The sequence below is a fragment of the Elephas maximus genome, chromosome 1 (genome assembly GCF_024166365.1).
Source record: "Elephas maximus indicus isolate mEleMax1 chromosome 1, mEleMax1 primary haplotype, whole genome shotgun sequence".
NCBI classification, from domain to species: domain Eukaryota; kingdom Metazoa; phylum Chordata; class Mammalia; order Proboscidea; family Elephantidae; genus Elephas; species Elephas maximus.
Window position 1 is genome coordinate 154,019,156 of NC_064819.1, and position 20,559 is coordinate 154,039,714.

General features: G+C 44.9%; 1 protein-coding gene across 5 annotated transcripts in view; it reads right to left on the reverse strand.

Annotated features, from left to right (window-relative positions):
* BACH2 (BTB domain and CNC homolog 2) overlaps nucleotides 1-11,079 on the reverse strand; it is a 413,769-nt gene extending 402,690 nt beyond the window's left edge. For 2 of the 5 annotated variants that reach the window (XM_049897366.1, XM_049897357.1), the window contains exon 1: nucleotides 1-10,289. This exon is cut by the window's left edge. The gene's annotated coding sequence lies outside the window, so the exon portion shown is untranslated. The other 3 variants (XM_049897348.1, XM_049897383.1, XM_049897374.1) reach the window with 3 other exon arrangements.
* Nucleotides 11,080-20,559: the final 9,480 nt, after the last annotated feature.

Sequence of the window (20,559 nt, forward strand, 5' to 3'; positions counted from 1 at the left end):
ACCTTGACATAAAGTGTCACCAGCAAAACCTTTAATCCTACCAATTTTGAGTACTTATTTTTTTTTTTCTCAAAAAAAAAAGAAATAAAGAAAATTAACTAAGAGCTGAAAGAGATACAAAGGAAAGGGGAAGGGCTATAAAGAATGGGTACTAGAGAGAGCCAGGGACAGAAAAACACAGAGTCAGCGAGAAAGGAAAGCATGGAGGCATAAACAAATTGCAAAGACAGAGAGGAAAGGTAGGAACTGGAGAGATTCTCCCACTAGACAGTGCACTCCAAGACAGAGGGGTCTCTCTCTCCACACCCACCTTAGAATCTTAACCCACAGCAGGTGAAAATACAGTCTTGCAGGACAGTTCTACAGACTGGCACTAGATGGCGCCATCAACTCAACATAGCATGGTTGCTGGGGCAGTTAGTGGTGGGGGAGGGGTGTATGGAAGGCAGTTTAGACTTTTCACAACTGGCCATTTACCAGGCAGTGCTTCGATCTAAAATAAACACTGTTTCATTAATCAATCAACCCCAAAATTCTTCTTTCCTGATGTCCAAGATGTCACCAGTATGCTAACACTATGGTGCATAATAACTTTGGGAAAAAATTATCAACTCAATTTTTACCACTGAAAGAAAACTGTAGGAGAGGGCGTAAACACTGCCTTTTTTTTTTTCTTCTAAAATTTAACATTCAAAGATAATAGAGAATTTAGGGTTCACTGCTATTGACTCTGACAAAAATACCTAATTATAGACCAAATAAGGAGCCCTGGTGGTACAGTGGTTAAACGCTCGGCTGCTAACCAAAAGGTCAGCAGATGGAACTCACCAGCTGCTCCACGGGAGGAAGATGAGGCAGTCTGCTTCCATGACGGTTTACAGCCTTGGAAACCCTATAGGGCAGTTCTACTCTGTCCTAGAGAGTCACTATGAGGCGAGATTGACTCAACAGCAATGCGTTTTACAGACCAAGTGACTTTCCCCTAAAGCTTTGTTTAAATGTCAAATAATACACCAGCTTGCTATATAGGTTTATGTGATCAAGTCCAGTGTTTGTAAGGGAAAGAGGACGCTCCCAATAAAATGTATCTTAACACTAAAAATCATCCATTCTTTATGTTTTTAATATTATAACGGTTTATATCCTCTAATCTGCTTGTCTGTATTCTGTGCCCAGAGTTGGATTTATAAGCAGCCCTCTCTTCACTCAAAAGTTTACTCTCATCACCAGGTTACCGGTGTGTGAAATTCTTCTGTTCTCATCTTTAGAGTTTTATATCTTTGGCTTGTCTTCCATTAATATGCTGACTCCTCAGAAGGAAGTAACACACTTAGTATCCTCAGTTGTTTATACCTTAATAAGACTGTGTTCATAAAATTCTTTTCTGAGAGTGGGTTCACAGGGAAGAAGGGGAAGTAGATAAAGGTACTGGGTGGGCGAAAGGCAGCAAAAGCCCAGAGTGAAGGGCAGAAAAAGGATACTAGTAGAACTGCCTTCTTTACAACAGAGGCAAGGGCCATCATCCCTGACATTGATCTTCCCAAGGAAGTAGATGAAAAATAAGGGGTAATTCTAAGTATGCTTACATTTCCCTCCTGCTGAATGGGAAATAATATCTAACATAGTTCATTTCATTTTTTTTTCACAGTCTTGACTCGTCAGAGCTAATTCATTTGCATAATATGGAATCTTGAACCCATATATGATATTCTACAAATCAATGCAAGTAATTCTCATACGAAATCAGTAGCTTTAATTTAAGCTCATCATTGTTTGCATAGAAATCTTTATGCACTCATCTGCTTGATTTCTTTTTTAATCACTTTAAACCTCCAACAGTGACACACTAAGTGTCTCCCCACTCAGCCATCTCCAAAATTTGAACTAAACCCTGAAAAATAAGCACATTGCATTCATACACTTGGTCGTTCCTAAACTGAGCTTCAAACATGTGCTTAATGTTCAAGCAGCTCCCAAGAATAATGCCTTTTGACCAAAGAGGACAACCTGGGTGTCCAGCACAGGGCACGGCTGAGTCAGCATCCTAAACAGTGACCTGCAAACCCAAGGTAACTGAGGGCGCTGCCAATCCCATTGGGTCCTTCAAAGCCATTCACATCTCCAGTTGAGAGTTGCAACATGCTAATCTGGCAAGATAATTTCTTCCTGAAATTGACCAGAATGAGAACAAAGGTTGCCTGCTTTTATCTGTTACTGGAAACTAATATTTCTAATTAGGAGCTCTAACAGAACTAGTTCTGAGTTAAATTCTTCCTCCTCAGTAGATTAATCTACCTATTATAGGAATGGTTTCTTTCAACTTCTACTCCACCAAAAATGTGAAAAAATTCTGTACAAGACGGGGTAGGAGTGTGAGTACAGGCAAATTCTAGGGACAGGGCCATGGGGTTCATGTTCATGCCTAGTTCTTCTTTTGCCTTTGTGTGTCACCACTTTCACTCTCTGATTCCCCAAACGGACACTTAGATCTGAAGAATGCAACTATCAGAAAGTGAGTCACGTGAAAGACAAAAGATCTAATCGCTTGGGTTTACTGGGGAATTTTCAATTGTATCTTTCAAATAGAATTCAATGAAATAACTAACTTTTCCGAGTGAGCTGGCTTATGTTTCCACTTGTAAGAACTACTACAGAATGTTCCAGGCTTAGATGAAGAAGGAAAGGGGGAGGCAGAATGGCATGGTGGTGAAGAGAGCTGGCTGTAGTGTAAGACATAGTTTCCAATCTCAGCTCTACCACTCATTACCTGGGTGACCTCTGTGCCTCAGTCTCCTTTTCCATAAAATAAGGATAATGATCACACCTAGCTCATAAGTTGTTCTAAGAATCAAGTGAGGTAATACAAGTAATACACAAAAAAACCAAACCCAGTGCAGTTGAGTCAATTCCGACTCATAGCGACCCTACAGGACAGAGTAGAACTGCCCCATAGAGTTTCCAAGGAGCACCTGGCGAATTTGAAGCTCTCAATACAGATCAGCTGTTCTTGAAAGAAAAAGAGTGAAAATAGAGTGGATTTAGCCACAGTATTTTTTTTATAGCCAATTTGTTCCAAATAGATACTGTCTACACTCCTAAACTGTGCTAAGAATGTTCTAAATAATCATCCTTGGCCTGCAGAGGCTGGAAATCCCCCTGTTCATGGGGTGGGCGTGGGATGAGGCTTCAGACAGACGCTGGAATCACAGTTTCACTAAACATCCTCACCTGGGTCCCACGCACATCAGCCAACTGGGAGGGAATGATCATGTAGCTTCTGACCATTCAAATATTGTCAAAATAACCCTAAATATGCTCAAAATAAGAACATTAACTTACATTTTTTTCCAAGTATGGAAATGAACAGTACTCTTGCAATGAACAATTCTGCTTTTGAAAAGTTTTGGAGACACAGGTAAATAAATCAATTCTGGTATATAAAAAAAAAAGGAGCCATTATTTGTCAAAATGGCTCCAGGTGTTATATCATGGCTTATGCAATACTCCAAAGGGCCAAAGATAGCAATAAATTAATAGGATTAGGAGTCTAGGGGAAAACACCAAACCCCAAATTTCAGATGGGCCCTGATTGCAGCTCACTCTATACTTCCCAAGGGAGGGCTTTCCCAAACTCCCGACCAGGTCAAACCCCACCTCTGGTGCATAGAATATTTTTCCTCCACCAACTAGTCATGGGTTATCTGTTACTGATTAATGTCGTCTCTCCCACTAGACCAGCGGTTTCATGAGGACGGGGACTAGGCCTGGGTTTGCTCCCCATAGTACCACGGTAGCCTGGCATCATGCCTACATAGGGGATACTCAGCAAATGTTTATTTAATGAATAAATGAAGCATCTGCCTTTTTTTTTTCTAAAAAAAAAAAAAAGCTTTTCTGGACATCTGGCCCATGTTGTGGTATCCATGAGCTTCTGTTGTTCATCCTGACCCGTGAGCATCCATGAGCAGAAAATTTAAATTGCTAATAACCCTTGGATCTTTTGTTTTCCTTTCCAATTATCATTCAGTCAGTTCTGACTCTTAGCAACCCCATGTGTGATCCCACGCATGTCAGAGTAGAGTTGTGCTCCACAGGGTTTTCAATGGCTGACTTTTTGGAAGTAGATCAACAGGCCCTTCTTCTGAGATGCCTCTGGGGTGGACTGGAATTTCCAACCTTTTGGTTAGCAGCCAAGCACACCATCTGCACCAACCAGGGACTCCATGGATACTGGGATACCAAGAAAAGTTGCTCAACATGCACGCTTTGTTTTCCTACTCATAAAATGAGAATAAGCATGGTGGGCTCTCCCAACTTTAGAGAGGTGTGATGAAGACTCCACACTGAAAGCCTAAGCCTCCTGTGGGTAAAAATCATGAAGAGTACTGAGGAAATTCTGGGGCATCTGCAAAAGGTGATGGGGAGACAGAAGGCTGGTGCAAGACTCAAGTGGTGGCAGACTTCAACATTCTAAAAGATTTATTGGAATTTGTCTACATGCCAGCTAAAGGTTTTAGGAACAACTGAAGAGAGTAACAAAAAGGAAGGAAGGATTGGAAAGTGGAGGATTTAAATGTTTGGGAAAGGAGAAGGTGAAAGGTGACACAGGACAGGCGGGAGCCAGCAACCAAGCATGCCTGCTCTCAGGGGCGTCAGCGGCGTGTCCTACAACCTTCAGGAGAACAAAAAGGTCAGGGAGGAAAATGACGCATCTCAGAACCAAAGGACAATTTTATTAGCAGGTGAAGAAACAAAAGAGAAGTTAGCCAAGGGAATGTGCTAGAGAAATGGTGATTATGAAGTCACCGGGGAAGACTGAGAGGCATTTTGGCTGTAACTCCAATGGCTAGAGTGAACGAGTACGTGAAACGCTTTCAGATTGGAGAGATTTATTATTTTGGGAAAAAAAATAGCTCAAGGAAAAACAAAGGCAAAATTCTTGCCTGATTTCTGAAGCAGTGCCACTAGGAGGATACGGTTCAATTTACATATTCTTTAGAAATGAAATGGTAGTAAAAAATGGTAAGAAGATTCTAAGCACACTTTCAGCTTTACAGTAGCTGAGTAGTATACTGATATTAAGTTTCAGTTTTAGGGAAAGAGGCATTTGAAATCATCAAAAATAAAAAGAAAAGGGGGGAAATATTGAACTGACACAGAGTGAACTACTTTATTTTCAATTAAAATCATCCCAGACCCCCCCACCACCAAAAAAAAAGGTGAATAATATTATGGGTGATCTCACTAAGTTTAAAAAATGTTTAATTCACAACAGGTTTCAGTTTGGACTTGAACAATTTCTAGATATTTAGGTAAAACCTAACGATGGGACAGGAACAGGTCATACGCTGTCACTGGCAATACAGAAGCTGGTTTCCCTCATTCCCCAGGCCTTGGTGCTGCTCCCCCTACTGTGGCTCTGGCCCTGCCAAGGGCTTCTTACCTTCTTTACTAAAGAAATTCCAGTTCTTGTAATCAGCTCTGACTTACGAATGGCTAGTGCCCCTCATAGGGTCATATGTCACCGGAGCTTCTTCAAAATCCAGACAAAGGAGAGGAAGAGGCAGGCAGATGCATAGCGTTTGCTGTCTGAATCACAGATTTTGACAAATATGTCACATTTTATATTGTTCTCTGTTCCATGTACGTGAGGGTAGGGACTATGTTTTCTGTATGCCACAGCCTCTACTCCCCCTCCGCCTCCAGACCCAGTTATTGAATTGGGGCTGGATCATGTATACCAAGCCCAAGCCCACTGCTGTCAAGCTGATTCTGACTCATTGCGACCCTAGAGGACAGAGCAGAAATGCCCCGTAGGGTTTCCAAGGCTGTAAATCTTTACAGAAGCAGACTGTCACATCTTTCTCCTGCGGAGCACCTGGTGGATTCAAACCACCAACCTTTCAGTTAGCAGGTTAACCACTGCACCACCAGGGCTCCTGTATACAGGATGGTGAAAGACCTTTCCACATTCAAAAACACACAACTGCATTCGGATGAAATTAGTTCCAACGTAAGATCAGAACCTTCCTCTTCTGCAGAATGGGCATAATACCTACTTCACAGAGTTGCTTTGAGGAGTCAAGAAGATACATAAAGCACCATGTCTGGCATGTGGTAAACATTCAGCAAATGAAAGCTATTATTTTAATGGGTGATCTCAAACAACAAATTCCCATGGCGGTCCTCAGGCACTAAATAACCAAGTTACCCCATCTGGTCAGTAACTACCAAAAAGAGGACAGTGTGGTCCAAAAGCAACGGCCCATTTACCTGCAGAGGTTTTCATTTTGCCCATGGTATTAATTACGTGGTCTTTCATGTTGGATTCTCTGTTAAAAAAGGAAGCTACCAATCCCTGAGTGGGAGACTCCAGTGTTGATGTGGTTTGATTTAGAGTTTTGTTTGTCTCACATCTTTCAATTTTCCTGGTGGCTGTAACTGTTCACTCAGCGCACACTCAAAAATCATCTACTATGTTCCAGGCCTTTGGAAAATAGCTAAATACAGAAACATTAAATACTAAGATGTTCAGTGGTAGAAGACAGGCAACCTACAGGACAGCTTCAGCTCTTACACATGCTCTCACCAAGCATTAAAAAAAAAAATCTCTCTCTATATATGTGTCAGTATTTAAAAATCGGAGGAGTCTACATAAAAATACAGATATCCAGCTTCTTTTGGAAAACTCAGACAATGTGGCAACACAAAGTCAAAATTCTCACCAATTTCTGCCCGGCAGCCCAGCAACCATCAGCAACAATGAGCTCAGAGTACTGGTTGCCTGCCACTCCAAGAAACACCCTCGTCCTCACTAAGGCTGGCTACATAATTTGTGGGGCCCAGTGCAAAATGAAAAGGAGGGGCCCCTTGTCCAAGAATTATTAAGAATTTCAAGACGGTGACAGAAGAACATTAAACCAAGTATGAGGTCTTGGGTGAGAAGGGGGGTGGGGGGAAGTGTGGGAAAATCCTGTGCAACCGCACAGGCTGCACGCCCATTAAGTCACCCCCACCACCTCTGCCAAACAGGACAGGTATTTACTTACCTAAGTATTGTGTCATTCATTCAACAATCAACATTGACAAGCCAGACAACATACCCCTGGAAACCTGAGGATTAAAAAGTGGGGCAGCAGAGCCCCGCACAGCTGAGCTAGAGAGCCACTAGAATCCCCCTCCTCCTTGTTAAGGCTGGATCCATACAGGGACACTAAGCATGGTGAGTTAATCCAAGTAAAATTAAACTGCTCCCAACAATACAGATTGGTCTGTGCCCTTTTGTTAGCATCACAGGAGCCTTGCTCACAAATCCTGAGCACTGGCTCACAAGTGCTAATGAATAACCAAGTTCCTTTGGCTGTGCAGACAGTGGGCCCAGATGTGAAGGGCTGGCCTAGAAGAGATGTGAACATGAACCTGACCATCTGGCTTTCTGAGGCTCACTTTGATCACAAAATGAATTGCAACAAATTGAAGAGCACATGGCTAGAGTTAATTGTCTCATCTGTAATCTGAAACTACTTTTAAGCAGTTATTACTACCCTCTATCAGGTGGAAACGTTTCCTACCATCACTGCAAAGTGCATTTTCCCAAAGAACTGTAATGGATCATTAAATTCCATATCTGAATAACAATACTTTGCACTTATCCAATGCCTTTCATCCAGGGATTTCAAGGCAGTTTGAAAATAATTAAGCCTCTCACACAGCAGCCAGAGGTGAAGGACTGGAAGGGAATTGCCTGAAGACACTGAGGCAAAGGGCATAATTTAACAGAAAGAGAATAAATGGTCTCCTCCCAGGCACTGGCAAGGCTGAAAACTGAATCAGGGGTCCTGATTCACTCTCTCCCTTTCTGCCTCACTTCCTTTTATACAACAGATCCTGAGATGCAGCATAAAAAAGGACTAAAAAGTAACTAACAGAGGTCATCATATTTTGTCTATGAATTCAGGTACACATATGTGCTTAGAACGTGTTTTTCCACATAATCCTGGCATATACAACGTGAACTGTCATTTCAATCCACCTGCAGAACAGGAGGAAATTGTGGTGGCGTAGTGGTTAAGTGCTATGGCTGCTAACCAAAGGGTCGGCAGTTCAAATCCACGAGGTACTCTTTGGGAACTCTATGGGGCAGTTCTACTCTGTCTATACCGTGAGTCGGAATCAACTCGACGGCACTGGGTTTGGTTTTTTTGGGTTTGGCAGAACAGGAAAGTATCAGAAAAATTAACGCATTTACGATTACCAAATGGCAAAGCTGAAGCCATCTAAAATAAAAATTGAAAATACTGCTTTGCACAAATAGGGCATATCCTAACAAAAGTACTTTATTCTATGGTTGTGTATTTCATTTGAATGGTATTCAAGTTTCAGGGACAGCAAATAGGATGGAAGTGGGCCATCAGTGCATTTTAAAAATCAGAACGCCAGAAGCGAAAAACATTTCAGCCACTCAAAGTTTTGTGGTGAAATTATAAACTCCTGAAACACTGAATTTATAATGGAAATGCTGACAGACCTTCCACTGGAGCAGCTTGAACCCAACACTGTAATTTAGCAATCGCTCTTGCAGACTAAAGACTAATTCTACCAAGATGTCATTTTGACTCACGTTTATTATTACCTGCAAGAATGAAAAATGCCTTTTACCCGGGAGCTGCCCAAGAACCAGGGTGGGGCGGGCGATCGCACGTTTGAAGACGCTAGCTGCCTTACCAAAATAGCCCTCTCTACCAAAAGAGAGGCAGACTTTCACACTCAGCTTCTTTCATGTCAGCCAGAGCCTCCCCGGCTCGACGTGCCTTTCTTACATGTTACATTTTAATGATCTGAGAGAACCGTTATCAGAGTTAACATCTCTAATTTTACTCTAAACATACAAAAGCAAAATATTCACTAGGCATCATTTTCGCCAAGGTTCCTACTAGGCAGGAAAGGATTTTTATCTAAAGTAATTACCCTTTTCAGTTAAATACACTCAACAGATGAAATTTACACACAGAGTGAGAGACGAAGCACTAGACAACGAAGATGAAAGCCGAGGAACGCCGCGTCTCGCCACCCGCGGGCCCGCCGGGAGTCTGAAGCTCCATCTCGGGCGTGGGGAGCCTCGTCCCTCTCGTTTCTCGTCGGCCACAGTAACCGAGAGGGCAGGCTGCAGGGCTCGCCTTCCCGGTCATAGACAAAACCACCCCGGCAGCGGCCCCGCCAAAACTTCCCCCAAGTTGCCAAACTCGCCTATAGGCGAGAGGGTGCCCGGGACATTCCGCGTCCCCACGACCCCCGAAGCCAGAGGTGCCACACACACACACACACACACACACACACACACACACACACACACACACACACACGGCACTGCCCACTTCCTCCCCACGATCGTAGTTTCTGCAAATTCTCGGCCAGATTGAGGTCTGCAAATTCTCGGCCAGATTGAGGTCGCCGAGATGCTCGCTCGGCACCTGGGGCTTTCCGTGAGCGCTACCCACCGCCCGTTCCACCGGCGCTCGGCTCCTGAGCACCCACCTGGCGAAGGAAGGAGAATTGCGAGACTCATGGAGCGCCTCGGCCTGGGGAGATGGGGAGTGGTATCCCCCAAATAAACTCCTTTCCTACCTGAGGCTTAGAAACTGGGATGTGGGGAATGAAAAGAGAGTGTGTGTGTGTGCGCGTGTTGTGTTGCGCTTTGGTTTCACACAGGATCTTGGGAGAGCGAGCAAGGTTTCCCTCTCAACAGCCACGAGGCTCCTCCATTTGATCTCCCCAGGACGCATTCTGAAAGCCCCGTCACTGACTAGTTGGAACGTACCCTGCGCGCAGCCTAGGATGTGCACCGCCGGGTCCGCAGCCTACCTCTTCCCCGGACCCTAAACTTGGGCTTTAATTCTCCGCCGGCCGCGCTGGTCCCGGCCACCCGACTGCAACTGACAGCTGAGAGCAGAGGCACGGCGTCTGGGTCTCTGCGAGGCAGCCCAGACGCGGACGCAGCGGACAGGGAGGAGGCCGCTGGCCTGGCGCGGGGACCGCGGGCTGCGTGCCGGGGCGCTCGGGCCTCGCGAGTCCGGGAGCAGAGCTGTGGGTCTGACAGCTGTTCCTGGCTCGCTCGGACGCGCGCCTCCCGGAGCCCGCCCTTCCCACGCCTGACTTATTACCCTCTGCTCCTCCTCCCCCTGCTGTTCCAAAACACCCGTCGACGCGAGCAAAATACAATGCCGCCTCGCCTGCCATAAACAGCCAGGCGAGAAAGCGCACAGTCGCCGCGGCGCGTCCTTGGGCTCGGCTCCCACCTCTTATCCCGTTCCTAGAAAATGCCATAAAAGCAAGCCGGGCTCTGGACGGGAGGCTGTTCGCAGGGCGCCGCAGGTCCCTTGCCGCGCTGCTGCCCCACGCCTCCCGCCTTCCCCATGCACCAGCTCCCCCCGCAAACTTGCCTCCCCGCCGGGCCCCGGCCGGGGACTCACCTCTCCAGAGAACTTTGCGTCTTTTTCCTTCTCCTCTTCCCCGCGTCTTCGCAGCCCGCAGCCCCCTCCCGGCAGCGGCGCGGTGGGCGGTTCGGGGGTCACCAAAGGCTCGAGGAGGGGACGCGCATCACATGGCAGCTCGTTCCCAGCCCCCTGAGTGTGCTAGGTAGGGGGAGGGGAAGGGACAAGGAGAGCCGGGAGAAAGCGAGAGCGGGACGGCGGCGGCGGGAGTGGGCAGGAGGGTGATGAGGGCGGCGGCTGGCGCTCACGTTAGCGCTGCTGCTACCGCAGCCCGGGCGTGCACGGGCCGCTGCTGCTGCTGCTGCTGCTGCTGCTGCTGCTGCTGCTGCTGCTGCTGCTGCTGCTGCTGCTGCTGCTGCTGCTGCTGCTGAGGCGGCGGTGGCTCGGCGCTGTTTGCTCCGCGCCGCGCGGCTCGCGTTCTCCCCGGAACGCCCACACTCTCAATCGCTACATTGTTGACATTCGGCGCTGACGTCACCCGCTCCCCATTCACAATAACTTTACGGGAGCCGGGCAGCGCACCTCCCCGGCCGCTGGGGCGCCGTACGCCCGGCGACTAGCGTAAGCCGCTCCGCGAATGGCGCTCCGGGGGCTGGGGCGGGGGACAGGGGCGGGTGCGCGCGCTCTGCTGGCTCGCGGGAGGGGGCGCGCCTCACGCCGCCGCCGCTGCCGCCGCTGCCACCGCCGCCGCCGCTGCCGCTGCCGCTCGGCCCGCTTTGTGCGGCCGCGCGGCTGGGAGAGCCCTCTCTTCTTGGCCCGACTGACCGCTTTGCCCGGGACTCGCCAGGCTGTGAAAGACAAGAGCTAGGGGGCTTGTGAGGTAGGGGAATAGTGAGGGCTAGTGCGGCACGCGGGGGTGGGAGTAGAACCCAAGGTACTGCAACCAGAAAGAGGAGCCAGACCTGGAGATCTGGAATTCCTGGGTTGTCCAGCGTTTTCCAGGAGGGGCAGGAAAAGATGCTCCAGGAGACCCCAGAAAGTTGGCCGGGTCCCCTCTTGGCAAGGGGCAAGGAAGAGCAGCCTCTGACCCAAGCTCCCATTAGCAATATTGACATTTGAATCCATTTCATGAGGGCCTGGACCTGCCCCACTAAGTGAGCCTTTGAACTCCCACGCCAGGGCTTTGGGAGTGGCATGATAGGTTGGGAAACATAAATTACAGGCTCACCTCCCCAGCAACAGCCTCAGCTTCTACTGAGTCCAGCCACTTTCTCCTGCCTCTCTAGAGGCTGCCAGGGTGTTGATGCTGCCCGTTAAGGCCATCGTGTGGCTGTCTTGCCAGAAGAAACCTTGGTGGTGGTTACGATTTTGAAGAGTAATTAGGACTTAGGCTGAAAGTACGTTTGCAATAAAAGAAGGTTGTGTTAGTGGAGCGCTGGTGCCGGCAACTTTACCCCCCTGCCAAGACCAGGAAATTCTGCCACGTTTCCCTGAACACCTATAACTTGGTCCTGTTGTGTGCAGGCAGTATTCCGTATTATTGCATGTGGTGCTGATTTTTAATGAATATTATAAAACTTTGGCTCACTCTACTGAGAGAAGGGTCATAAATCCCCCTGTAAAATGGGCACCAGCATATGCTGAGGAAGCAGTGAAGCGTCACCCTGGGAGTCTTGTGATACCAGCCCAAGTGTTGGCTCTGAACCACCTTGTTTGAGGGCAGAGTTTAAAAGGCCCCATTTTGAGTGTCTGTGTAGAAAGGTGATAGATGGCTGAAAGCAAGCTGAAGGGGCCAAGCTAATTTTTCTAATAGCACCACAGAGCCACGACGAGTAGATCTGGCACAGGACTGGGAGATTATCTCTGCTGATTAATGCCTTTGGATTTCTAGTGAGGGAAAAATCTTAGAGCCAGGAGGTACCCCTTCTCACATACCACCCTGCTTCTGAGGCCTCTGCACACCCTCTCTGGCGAGGACAGAATATTGACCTCTGTTCTGCCCTGGCCCAGCCATTTCTTGTGTTTTTATGGATAGTTATGTTTCTGCATTCCTCATTCTTTTAAGTATGTGAGTGTTGGTGAGATAACTATGAAAGTTAATCCCAGTGCCATCGAGTCAATTCCAACTCATAGCGACCCTACAGGACAGAGTAGAACTGCCCCAAAGAGTTTCCAAGGAGCTCCTAGCAGATTCAAACTGCCCACCCTTTGGTTAACAGCGATAGCACTTAACCACTATGCCACCAGTGTTTCCATGAATGTTAATAGAAACAATAAATGTTTTTCTCACTAGAGCCAGGCTTGAGAATCTCTGTAAAGGTTGGGTAAACTCCTTTCTTTTCCAGCAGGCTGTGTTATGTGGAGTTGGGCACATCAGTGTGGGGGATGAGGGAGAGCTCTAAGCTGATTTGGCCACCTTGCCAAAAACCAAACCCATTGCCGTCAATTCTAACTCAGGGCAACCCAGGGTGTTACAGAATTAAACTATTTCATAGGATTTTCTGGTGGCATGGTGGTTAAGAGCTTGGCTCCTAACTAAAACGTCGGCAGTTTGAATCCACCAGCCGAGCCTTGGAGACTCTGTAGGGTAATTCTACTCTGTCTTATAGGATTGCTGTGAGTCGGAATTGACTCGACTCCAATGGGTGGATGTGGGTGTATAGGGTTTTCTCGGTAGTATTTACACAAGCAGATTTCCAGGCCCTTTTTCCAAGGTGCTGTTATAGGTGGGCTCAAACCACCAAACTTTCGGTTAGTCAAGTGCAGACTACTTGTGCTTCTCCAGGGGCTTGCTAAGCCTAATGTTGTTGTTGTTAGGTGCCACTGAGTCGGTTCTGACTCACAGCGACCCCATGTACAACAGAATGAAACACTGCCCAGTCCTGTGCCATCCTTACAATTGTTGTTATGCTTGACTTCATTGTTGCAGCCACTGTGTCAGTCCACCTTGTTGAGGGTCTTCCTCTGTTTTACCAAGCATAATGACCTTCTCCAGGGACTGATCCCTCCTAATAATATGTCCAAAGTGTGTGAAACACAGTCTCGCCATTGTTGCTTCTAAGGAGCATCCTGGCCGCACTTCGTCCAAGACAGACTTGTTTGTTTTTTTGGCGGTCCATGGTATATTCAATATTCTTTGCCAACACCACAACTCAAAGACGTCAGTCCTTCTTCAGTCTTCCTTATTCATTGTCCAGCTTTCGCGTGCATACGAGGTGATTGACAACACCACGACTTGGGTCAGGCGCATCTTAGTCCTCAAGTTGACATCTGTGCTTTTCAGCTAAGGCTAATAGGCCCTTTCAATTAGTCTACTTGTCTAAAGAGCTCTCTGAGTTTGAAAATCTCAAGTATGTGGTGAGAAAGCAAGGAGAGATGAAAAAACAAAACAAACAAACAAAAAAACGAATGTAAATGTAAGGAGTCCTAGTGGCAAAATGGTTAAGCACTAGGCTACTAACCAAAAGGTCAGAGGTTCGAACTCACCAGCTGCTCTGGGGGAAGAAGACCTGGCTGATCTGTTCCTATAAATATTACAGCCTAGGAAACCCTGCAGGGCAATTCTACTCTGTCTTATAGGGCCGTTGTAAATCCAAACCAACTCAACAATACAGATGTGGTAGGTTACATTACCTAGTCGTTCAAGGACGTTGAATGATAATTAGTTGACTTCTAAGGTCACATCTGGTTCTGCAGTCATTTGCATCTATGGCTGTGAATAAGACAAAAACCTTTGCCTTTAAGAAGCTTCAAGTCTAATAGGGAATTAATTTTTTTTTTTTAATAGTTAGAGGTGGGCTATTTGAATTAAAGCCTATTAAGTATATTCAGAATTATATGAAATTAGGATTATAAGTTACTGGAACTCTTTTTTAAGAGTACTGCTGTAGAGTTAGGCTGTGGACGGCCTTAGCACCTTCTCTGCAAATGTTTGCTGGCCACTCCCTGGGTTTGTGGTGCTGCTCTGGGCACTACTGGCATTTACAATGTGAAACAGATGCAGGTCCTTCCCTCTGTATATTCATGGCAGTAACTTGAGTAGAGGTCAATGTATTTCCCATGCCTAGACTAGTCAACATTTTCTGATACATTTTTTTTCTATATAATTACACGGGTGTGTTGATCCAGAATAATATGGGCTTCATCTGTGATGCATTTCTCAGCAGGATATGGTTTCCAGGGACAATAACTTTGTACTATGGCATTGAAGTTAATTTCTAGAGATCATTGAAGTTATATCTAGAGATCTCCTTGGTTTTATAACATGAAACAGAAAAAGCTAAAACATCCAGGAAACAAAAAGATGAGGAAAAAAAGCCATAAGAAAGAAGTGGGCACTTTTTGAGCCTGATTTTCTTTCCCCCCAAAATACTCTATACAGGATTGAATGGTGCTGAGAAGATGTAATGGTTTTTCTTAGGCAGACTAAAAAAAAAAAAAAAAAAAAAAAACCCAGTGCAGTCGAGACTAGTAGGCAGAATTTTAAATCTGGTATCTTGAATGAGGCGTAACAGAGCGAAGTTAATCTTCAATGAAATCTGACAAAAGAGAATGGTATGGGATGCTTAGTGGGAGAATGACAAAGCAAGGAGGAGCCAACTCACTGGAGGAAGTTCTACTGAGAAGGAACTGAGTTCTACTCATTGGGGCAAAGTGTGACTAACAGTTATTATTTCAAAACCAAATGTTTTGAAGTATGTCTAAACCATAAAATCTCAACTCAGTACTAAAAAAAAAAAAAAAAAACCAAACCCAGTGCCGTTGAGTCGATTCCAATTCATAGTGACCCTATAGGACAGAGTAGAACTGCCCCATAGAGCTTCCAAGGAGCGCCTGGCAGATTCGAACTGCCGACCCTTTGGTTAGCAGCTGTAGCACTTAACCACTATGCCACTAGGGTTTCCAACTCAGTACTACACAGGTGATTTTTTTGAAGAACTGGTGTAATTTAAATAACTTTGAGTAGTGACTTGTTCAATAAATGTTGAGCCACTTAGTCTGTGGCAGGCACTGTTCTATAAGCTGGGATGTATCAGTGAACAGAACAAAGCTTCTACTCTCATGGAATTCTCACTCTAGTGATAATCAGAATTGGGGGAGATACAATGAGTCAAAAATATACATAATGTAATTGCAGGTTGCGTGATATAATGTTTGGGGTTAAAGAGTGCTGTGAAGGAAAATCAAGTAGTTAAAGGAGCTCAGGAGTGATGGGGTGGTGTTATTAGAGTGGTCTGGTCAGGGAAGGCTTTGCCGATGAGGGGACATTTGAGCAGGAGTCTGAGTGAAGTGTAGGGGTGAGCTCTATGGCTTTCTCTCTTTTCAATCAGAGAGAAGAGCAAGTGCAAAGGCCCTAAGGTAGGAGTGGACTTGGCATGCTCCAAAAAGAGCAAAGAAGCTGTTGTGACTGATGAAGAGCAGGAAGGAGAGTAGCTGGAGATGATGCCAGAGAGATAGCCAGTGGGCTTTTATTTTAGGTGAAATGGGAAAACAAATAGGGGTTTCTACAGAGAAAAGACTCCTAAAGTGCTAAGTGGAAGAGTGGATAAGAGTGGAAGCAGAGAGACGAGATAGGAGGCTAGAGAGAGGTGGTGGTAATTTGGACTAGAGTAGTAGGTGTAAATGGAAAAGGAAAACAGGCAGGATTTATTGATAATTCAATTGTGGGTTATGAGAAAAGAGCAGAGTCAAAAGAAATTCTGGATTTTGGCCTTAGCAGCTAACTAGTGAAATGGGGAAGGCAGCAGAAGGAGCCAGTATGAGGTTGGGTATAGTAAATTTGAGATACCTATGAGACATCCAAATGGAAAAGCTGAGCAGGTGATTGGATATATGAATCTAGAGTCCAGGGGAAAGGTCCAAGCTAGAGAAAGAAATCCGTGTGTCATCAACACAGAGCATCAAGGAACATGAGCGGAGAAGGGAAAGGAAGAGAAGAGAATTCTGAAAATTGAGACCTGGCACTCCAGCAGCATTTAGAAGTCAGGAAGATGAAGAACATCCAGCCAAGAAGACTGAGAAACAGCAGGCAGTAAGGGAGAGGCAGGAGCAGGAGCAGGAGAGGGAGGTGTCTCGGAAGCCAAGAGAAGAGAACATTTTGAAAATGAGAGAGTGATCGGCTGCATCAGTACTACTGATTGGTCAAATGAGATGACAACACATCATTGACTTTTTAAATTTTGGTGACATCATTGGTGTCCTTGAGAGAGGGGAGTGGCGGGGAAACCCCTGATTGGAATGTAGTTGAGAGAGAGTGGCAGGAGAGGAAGTGGAGGCAATGGGTGTAGACCTCTTTTTAGGAGCTTTGCTGTGAAAGAGAGCAGAGAAATGGGGGAATAGGTAGAAGGTTATGTATGGTCAAGGGAAACTTTTCCTTCAAGATGAGAGAAATTACAGTGCATTGACAGAAATAATGATGTCAAGCGGGGAACTTTGATGCAGAGAGAGGGGATAATTTCTGGAGTGAAGTTCCAGAGTTAGAGAGTAGGGACTTAGGTAGGAAGAGAGGCATTTTACTCCTAGCAACAGGAAGGTAGCCTGCACCACACATGGGGAAATGTGGGCAATCCGTAATGTTCTACAGGGAAATGCAGCTGTCCTATTCTCAGCAATTCTCTTTCCTTAGTGGTCTACGAAGAAAGGTCACCAACTGGTGGTGGAGGAGGGGAGGTGTGGGAGTTGGGGAAAGAAGAAAACAGGTGGACTAGTACTAAGAGATGTAGCAGGATTTCTGGACAGCACAGAGGGCCATTTAAGGGTCACAACTTGGAGTTCCTGGGTGGTACAAACAGTTAATGTTTTTTGGCTGCTAACAAGAATGTTGGAGATTCATGTTCATCCAGACACACCTTGGAAGAGAGGCCTGGTGGTTTACTTCCAAAAAATCAGCCATTGAAAGCCCTATGGAGCACAGTTCTACTCTTTACTCGGCACGGGATTGCCATGAGTCAGAGTGGACTCTACTGGCAATTGGTTTTTACAAGAGTCTTTATGGACACACCGCTGCCAAGAAGTTCTTATTGTACAAAATCTTGCACAATTTTTGAAAAGTTATTAGTGAATTCCAAACTAGAGAGCTTTATAGTTTTCCAGAGTAACTAGGATAATGCAAAAATTTCACTTTAAGCTCCTATTAAATTTGGACTTTTTTTCTTTCAGCTATAAAACCCAATAACCCATTGCCATCCAGTTAATTCTGAGTCAGCAACTATAAAAAAGAAAACCAAACTCATTGCCATCAAGTTGACTCCAACTCATAGTGACCCTATAGGACAGAGTAGAACTACCCCATTGGATTTCCAAGGAGTGGCTGGTGGATTTGAACTGCTGACCTTTTGGTTAGCAGCCAAGCTGTCTTACTCACTGTGCCGCCAGGGATACATAGTGACTATACCCAACCGAAAACTAAACCCACTGCTGTCAAGTCGATTCTGACTCATAGCGACCCTATAGGACAGAGTAGAACTGTCCGATAGAGTTTCCAAGGAGCGCCTGGCAGATTTGAACTGCTGACTTCTTGGTTAACCACTACGCCACCAGGGTTTCCATAGTGACTATATATCCCTGGGGTGACTTTTGGTGGATATAGAGATGGGTCAAATAAAGGGGATAGTGACTGTGTATCCCCCTTATTTGTCCCATCTCTATAGCCACCAAAAGTCACCGAAGTTCCTTAAGGAAATAGTCCTTAAGAGGAAGCGATGTTCTTGCATCATTATTTATAGTGATGTAGCCCAAGACCTGCTTCAATGATAAATAATTGATGCTGCTATTATCTATACAATAGATGAGTACAACCAGAACGCTCCTTAGTAGCAAGGCTGGCGGGACTACCTCTCACATACTTTGGACGTGTTATCAGGAGGGATCAGTCCCTGGAGAAGGACATCATGTTTGGTAAAGTAGAGGGTCAGTGAAAAAGAAGACCCTCAACAAGATGGATTGACACAATGGCTGCAACAATAGGCTCAAGCATTACAACGATTGTGAGGATGGCACAGGACTGGGCAGTGTGTTGTTCTGTTGTGCATGGGGTCGCTATGAGTCAGAACCGACTCGATGGCACCTAACAACAACAACGTTGTCCGTAGGGTCGCTGTGGGTCCGAATTGACTCAACGCCAATGTGTTTGGGTTTTTTTTTTTTTTTAATTATCTAAAAACTTAGGTGAAATAATATAAACTAATTTTCCAATATGAACAATTGAATATCTGTTGTTCTGATGAGAGGTAAAAAATTAGAAAATATTAGAGCCCATCTTCAAGGAACTTAAAAAAATCTGGGTAAGTAGTAAAAAATAATACACATGAAATAATGAAAGAATACAATCATTTTATATTTAATTACTTTATTAGTTATTTGTATTTCATATTCATAAGTCATAATGTTTAAAATTATTTTACCTACAAATAAATTGACCAATCCCCATAGTAGGTCATTTATTGAAATTTAAACTAATGAAAAAATTAAGAATGTATACAAGGTGTGTACACATATATATAAAATAGCAAAAGAAAATGGAAAAGTCTAAATACCTTATAGTAAAGGATTAACTAAATAATGTTGGTTTGCGTATACAATTAAATACCATGGATTCAACGAAAATGATGTTAAACAAGTATGTATAGTGGCATGTTAATGTTTTCTTAGTACATTTTTAAAACAATTTGTAGTATTTAACGTATGATCCCATTTGTTGAAGAACTGCATATACGTGCATAGAAAAAGTCTGGAAAGATATATTCATGGTGTTAAAATTGTTCTCTTAAGATGAAGAACTTATGACTAGTTTTTCTTTTTGCTTAACTGTATTTTTACAATTTTCTATAATATGTGTATCACTTCTATAATAAAGAAAGCCAATAAAAGTTATAAAATTCAAGATGTGTATAATTAAATTCTAATAAGCACTTAAGTGTTGTAGGTGTTAAGAGGAAAAAAAATTTATGAGGCCTGGAACAGCCAGGAAAAGTTTCTCTGAGTTGTTGGAATATGAGTTAAACCTCAAGGCTGGGAGGGACTCAGAGAGGAAGACAGGTGACTGAACATTGAACACAAAAAGGATCCAGAGTGCTTATATGTCAAAGTGTATGGAAAGAGTGGGACATTATGACATCAAAAAGGTGGAAAAGTATGGGAGACCAAGCCTGCTTATGAAGGCTAGCAAGCAACACTGAGTGCCACAGTGAGGAAGGGCCGTTGTTGGGGTGACTTATTTTTTCAAAACATAACATCTTAGGTTTTTCCTTCCGTAGCTCTGGTGCCACAGTGGTTAAGTGTTCAGCTGCTAAACAAAAGGTTGGCAGTTTGAATCCATCAGCTGCTCCTTGGAAACCCCATGGGGCACCTTTACTCTTTTCTACAGGGTCACTGTGAGTTGGAATCAACTCGACGGCAACAGGTTTGATTTTGACGGCAACAGGTTTTATTTTTTTGTTTTTTCCCCTCCTTATTGGGAAACCCTGGTGGTGTAGTTAAGTGCTACAGCTGCTAACCAAGAGGTTGGCAGTTCAAATGCGCCAGGCTCTCCTTGGAAACTCTACGGGGCAGTTCTACTCTGTCCTACAGGGTCACTATGAGTTGGAATCGACGGCAGTGGGTTTGGTTTTTTTTTTGGTTTATTGGCCAAGACCTTGTACCTGTTAAAAAGCAATAGCTTGCCTGCCTGTCTTCTTCTTCTTCTTCTTTTTTTTTTTTTTTTGCATTCCTTGAGCACACACAGACTATGCACAAGCACTAGTCTAGCCTCTTAAGATATAACGATGCATAAGTCAGGGTCTCTGCACTCCCAGGAGCTTATAGCCTAGTATGGAAGATGAACAGTAAACAAGTCATCATAGCATATCATGAATAGAAGGACAAAGGGCATTTGGCAGCTGAGTCTGCTTAGGAGAAATAAGGTGATAGCTGAGCTGGATTCCAAAGGACAAGAAGATTTTGTCCAAAGGAGAGGTTGGAAGGGCATTCCAGGCAGAAGAATTGGAGTAGTGAAAGGGGGAGACACTGAGGGACTGGAGTACAGTGGCTGAACCTAAAGTCCCTTAAAGTTTACCTCATGAGGCTCAGAGCAAGGGAATAATCCTCTCGGTTAAATTTTATCAGAGGCCAGAAAGAGGGAAGATGAGATGAA